We start from the raw sequence: 6,000 nt of genomic DNA on the forward strand, positions 1-6,000 counted from the left end.
CAGGCTCAAGCCTGCAACCACCCAAGTGCAGCGTGTTGGCACCCCTCTCCTCTCCCAAGCTCCCTCGCCTGCCATTGCAAACACATCGCAATATCCCCCGGAAGCAAACAATTAGGAAGAGAAGTCAACTGGAGAACCCGCAAGTAGAATCCATTTCCAGCACCCCTAGGAAGGGAGTTTGGTCCCCTCTGCAAGTCTGGGTGCCCCCCCCCCCGTTTTCCTTTATGGGGAAGGAGTTGGAGCTCTGGATTAAGGAGCCCTGTGAGTGGAGGAGATGGTAGACTGGACCTTGGTCCTCAAAGCCCCTGTGGCGAGGGGCAGCCCTTCCTGCCCCCACTGTTGCCTGATGCCAGTGTCAGACCCAGCGCAGGCGGCTTCCTCCCTCCCTCCGCAGCTGTTTTCCCCCACAAATTAGACACCCGTTTGGGAAACAATGTAGCCTCGTTAATCATTTAATGAAATAAACAACTAATCCTGCTGTGATGCTGCCAGTGTTTCTTAACCTCTGCAATCAGCGAGCTGGGAGGGAGGAGGCTGAGGAGAAACTGGGTCCGCCCCTGGGACACTTCAGCTGCTCCAGGGTTGTCCCCTGGGGACTCCAGCTTGCCCTGCAGGGACAGGCAGGAGAAGGGCTTGACAATTGGACATCCCAGAGTTTGGGTGGTAGACCTGCCACCTCCTCCCTGGGAAGTCTTTGGCCAAGGGCCTGCACCTGCCTGAACTCAGTTCCACACCTGGCTTGGAAGAGTCGGAGGAACAGACACTGACCATCTGAAAGGGACCCAGTTTGATGGGGCAGCCTTTTTTTCTTCACCTCAGAGACCTCCAGGCTGGAGTGCTTCTGAGCTGGCCCAGAGGGGAGCAGGCTTCTTGGAGGAAGTAGTGGTGCTGAGACTCGGGGTGAAAGAGGCCGGAAGGCTGGGAGATTGCAGGGTCCCCGCATCATCTGAAAGCGAAATCCTTTGGTTCCCCACTTTTATAAACACCCCTCATTGCCTTCCCTGAGTCGCGGGGTGTGGACCCCATGTTGCCATAGTGACCGCGCCCCGGCTACAATCAGATTGGACTGATTCTTTTGGCCCAGATCCTGCAGGCCGAGGGGATGGAGGGAAGGGGTCATCTCCATGGCCACCAGGGCCCTGGCAAGCAATTCTGGGACTTCCCTGTCCTTGGACCCTGCCCTCCTTCCCAGGAAAAGGGTCAGGTCCTGGGAAGCTCCTCTTGTCAAGGAGTTTCTTCACCACACCTCTCCATCCACCTCTCCTCCATCCCCTGCTCCCTCTAGGCAAGGGGTGGGTGAGGGTCAGAGCTCTGGGAGGCTCCGGGTCCCAAGGGAGGGGGGCTGATTCCCATGCAGCTAACCCCACAGCAGCCAGAGAGACCAGTGGGATGCTAGATGCATACCCCTCCCCCAAGAAAATGCCTCTGCTGTTGACTCCTAAATAACAGATGTCTGTCTGCATATTAATGAGATTGGACGAATAATTGGTGAGTTTTTCATTCAGTGTCAGAATGAACCCAGAGGCCCTTATGCTCAAGCACACAGACACCCACTCCCCCTAGACTTTCCCCTCCTCCAGGGGACAATGAAACCCACCCAGACACTGGCAGGCCTGCCCCACAAAGCAGAAAGGGTGGACAGGGAGCTCGGAGGAGGTGTGAGCTGGAGGGAGGGCCCCCCTGGCCTGGGTTTTGCTGCCCCAACAACTCTCCAGGGGTGAAAGCCCGGAGGAGGGTGGGGGCCAGAGGGTAGAAATGGGGGAGGCATTTGCTGCCTCTGCAAGAGCTACAAAGCAGTGCCTTCTTTAGAGAGAGGGCGACTCCCTGGAGCTGGGATCAGGTCACCCACCCTGACGAGCCCCTGATTCCGGGCCTGAGAATGAGGTTTGGGAGGCAGACAGCCCATCTGCCAGCTAGGTGCTCTGGCCCAGGTCACTCGACCTCTGAGCTTCTGTCTCCTTGCCTCAGCAAGCACCTGCCTGGCCGCCTGGCCGGGTTGCAAGGACAACGTGAGATCAAAGTCTCCCTGGCAGGTTTATGACAGGGCTCAGCAGAGTCCTCCCTTCCCACCTCTCCCGGAACACACAGAGACAGTTTCCAAATTGCTACCTTTCCTGCCAGATGCACCCCTAGGAAGGGCAGGGATTAATTAGAAGTGTAGTAACCATCGTGGCTGGCTGGAAACAGAGGAAACGGTAGAGAGAGGAGCAGGGACAGACAAGTATCATATCAGACAGACAGACCATCACTGGAGAGGGTAGAATGGAAACCAAGGGCCCTAACTGAAGGGACAGCCAGTGAGCGAAAGGCAGACGCCGGGGCCCTGTGGTCATCTCCCTGTTGGACCACAGAAGGCTCATCTGCTTTTAGCAACTCCTTCTCCTCATCTGGAAAACGAGGGGGTGGGTTTGCTCTGTGCGTGGCCCCTTCTCATTGTGTGAACACAAGAGTGCCAGCGGGCCCAGAGGAGAGCCGGGTTGCCCCCTAACACTGTCACCCATCAGTCACTCCTGCTTGTCTCCTCTGTCCCTTGGTAAATGGATCTGTTTCGCCAGCAAACAACTGTCCGTTGTGTCCTAATGAGGGAAGAGCAGGGAAAACCAATCACTTATGATGCAAATGAGCCCCGGCTGCAGCCTTCCAGCATTCAGAGTGAGTCTCTTCTGCTCAGGCTCCTCGCTGGCTGCCCCAGGTGGGCCTTTCTCCCAGCTCCAGTTCCCATCTGGTCCTGAAAGCGAAAGGGGGTGGGGGGAGTCAGACAGAGACCTAGGCTGGCCTTCCCATTGTCCCTCATCATCACTCCCTTAGATCAGCCCCATCCCACACCACCTCTGAGGCAGGCCCAGCGCCTCTCCCTCCCCCACAGGTTGAGGAGCAGACAGGAGGCTCAGGGTGTGTCCATCTCTGGTCCACCCCACACCTCCAGCCCCAGGCCTCAACAAAGAGTTGAGGCGTAAGAGAGACTGATGGGGTAAAGGCTGAGGTGCCCAGAGATGAGATGGCCAGTGAAACAGAACGGGCAGAGGACATCCCGAGGCTGGGAGAGAAGGCGGAGGCTTCTAACACATGTTGGTTGTTCCGCCAAGATGACCTGGGGAGAGAGGTGGACCTGTTGGATTTCTATGGGGAGTTTTCTGCAGAAACCAGTTGTGGATCCTGCACAGGTTTTTTATTTCCATGATTTTCAGAGCCTCCCTGGGCTTGTTGCTGAGCCCATCGAGGGGCGACTCACCTTGGGAGCTGTAGAGGGCCCTTTTCCTCCACAAGAGGCCTCCCCTCCACAGGCCCCACCGCCCAGGCTTGTCAGAGGAAATCGTCCACCCACCTGGCACTCACTTCTTCCAGTCTACCAGCTAACAGCTGCGAAGGCCCTCTGACTTGTCACTTGACTGTTCTCGCTAATGGGTGTCAGCCTTTGGTTTTCTGTGGGTTTAAGAGAAGATGGCAAACATCTGCTAACCTTGGGTGACCTTCAGCTTCACCCTCCGCCTTCCCTTCTCCGGGACACACATCTAGTAATGCTTCACAACGAAACAAGGCCTCATGGACTTAGCCAATGTCCACCGCTGCAACACTGCGGAGCAAGTCACAGCTTTCCCTTACCTTCCCTGCTCCTAGTCTCCACTCAGCTGGGCGCCACACGCCTCCCCCGCCTCTTCCCCCCACCCCCGCGACAAAAATACAGCCAGACAACATGATGCATTTCTGCCTGTGGCCTAATGACTAGAAACTCCAGGGCTGGTTAGACCCAGGGCTTCAACTCAGTCCCTAAGTGATCTTTCACAAGGCCCCAGACTCCAGTTTTGTCATCTGTTCAGTGGGGATAGCAATCGCTACCCTAGCTATCTCCAGAGGATCGGCAAGGGGGCGGGGAGAGAGATAATGCCTGGGCCAGCGCCTTGAAGCTGCAGAGAGAGCATTATAGGTGAACATTATCATTATGTCCCCAGTGATGGTGGCGGGAGTCTCCCTGACCAACTCAGGTGCCCAGCTTGGGAGAGAGTGCATCGGAGGACACATCAGGGAAACTGATGTCCCCTGCTTGGGTGGTGGTGGTCTAATTAATCATCAAGGAAAGCGCTGTCTGACAAGTGTGGGTGTGGTGGTGGAACAGTGACTCTTGACCATGTAGATTTCTTTGTTTGGGGAAGTCTTGGGTGGTGGGGTGGGGAGTGCAGCAGTTAGAAAAAGCATTCCCTCGGCGGCGAGTCCACTCATCTGCTCTTGAAAGCTTCCTTCAGCAAACAGTCACTAGGTGACTAACAGGGTATTTGCCAGGCACACAGTTGAGTCCTTACAAATAAAATGACATTGTCCACAAATAGAAAAGATAGACTATGCATACAAATCAAATGAAGACTTTTCCATCGATCCAGCAAAACTTCCACAGTATCCTGAAGGACAGAGGGATTCGGAAAGATCCCGGAAGGCTCTTGTGAAGAAGGAAGAAACGGGCAGGATATGAGTCTGCAGAAATGGCCAAGCAGAACGTAGTCGATGGAAGATGGCAAAGCAAGGGGCCAGCGAGTTGCTGCCAAGGTACAGCCACTCTGTGTACAACGGAAGAAAACCCGTCTGAGCCATCCTCTCGCTAGTGGCTACCTGTGAGCCCATTGTTTTGGCCACTGTGTCCATCGTCTCAAAAGTCTTCCTCTTTTTCACTATCTTATCAACCATGATGCCCTTCTCCAGGGACTGATCCCTCCGGAAGACAGGTCCAAAGCACCGAAAACAGAGTCTCGCCACGTTTACTTCCAAGGATCATTCTGGCTGTACTTCTTCCAAGACGGATTTTGATCACTCTCCAGACAGCCCGGGGTTGATTCTGGTCTTTGTCAATGCCATCATTCAAAGGTGCCAATTCTTCTTCAGTCTTGCTTATTCAGCAGACAGCTTTCCCAAGCAGATGAGCCGACTGGAAAACCATGGCTTGAGTCAGGGACACCTGAGTCCCCAAGGGGACACGTGGCTTTGGAACACTGGAAAGAGGTCTTTGGCAGCACATTGCCTGCTGCTTCCATGGGGTTGAATTCCTGGCAGTCCCCCATGATGTACTGCTCCCACCGTTTTTTAAAAGTTGGACTTGCATGTGACAGCAATGATATCGTTGGATTACGCATGCATTCCCTCGGCTCACCTTTCTGTGGAATAGGCACAACTATGCACCTCTTCCAGTTAACCGGCCAGTTAGCCAGCTTCCAAATTCTTGGCACAGATGAATGAGTGCGTCCAGCACTGCATCGGCTGGTTGAAATAGTGACGTCGGTATTCCAGAAATTCCTGGAGCCTGGTTTATTGTCAGTGCCTTCCGTGCAGCTTGGCCTTCTTCCCTTAGCATGTCCTCAGTGAAAATATGTTCTCTGTAAAATAAGATGAAGAGATGTATCGAAAATTCTGAGACCGTCCAGACTGGGAAGACATCCAATTTCACAGAGCAAAGAGGGACAGTGGAGAAGAGACCATCGGAGCAGAAGTAAGAGTTACTAAATCATAATTGGCTAAAAGACGATCAGAAAGCCAAAGGTGAGGTATACAGAAGTGGGGGTTTAGCAGCTGGATGGGTAACAACACACCAGCGGGAACACACAATTAGTTAAAGGACATGTGCTCTTCCGTTTATCACAGGATGATTCCGGGGCAGTGGCTGGGCAGGTTTTTCTAGTAATCTGACATTAACATTGTTTTCTCAATCATATCTCTCTCTGGCAGTTCATGGTAAAGATTTATGAATAGTTCTGTGCATCTCAAGACCCTTCATCATAGACATTGGCCTCCACTCAAGTACTCCCTCAATGCAAGAACACGTTGCTCTATTAAACTGGCATTCCATGATGCTCACCTTCCCAACACGATCACTGAAGACAAAGCGGGTGCATAAGCAAATGTGGTGAAGAAAGCTGATGGTGCCCGGCTATCAAAAGATGTGGCAACTGGGGTCTTAGAGGCTTGAAGATGAACAGGTGGCCGTCTAGCTGAGAAGCAACCAAGCCCACATGGAAG

Source organism: Tenrec ecaudatus, chromosome 10 (assembly GCF_050624435.1).
Source record: "Tenrec ecaudatus isolate mTenEca1 chromosome 10, mTenEca1.hap1, whole genome shotgun sequence".
Taxonomy (NCBI): Eukaryota; Metazoa; Chordata; class Mammalia; order Afrosoricida; family Tenrecidae; genus Tenrec; species Tenrec ecaudatus.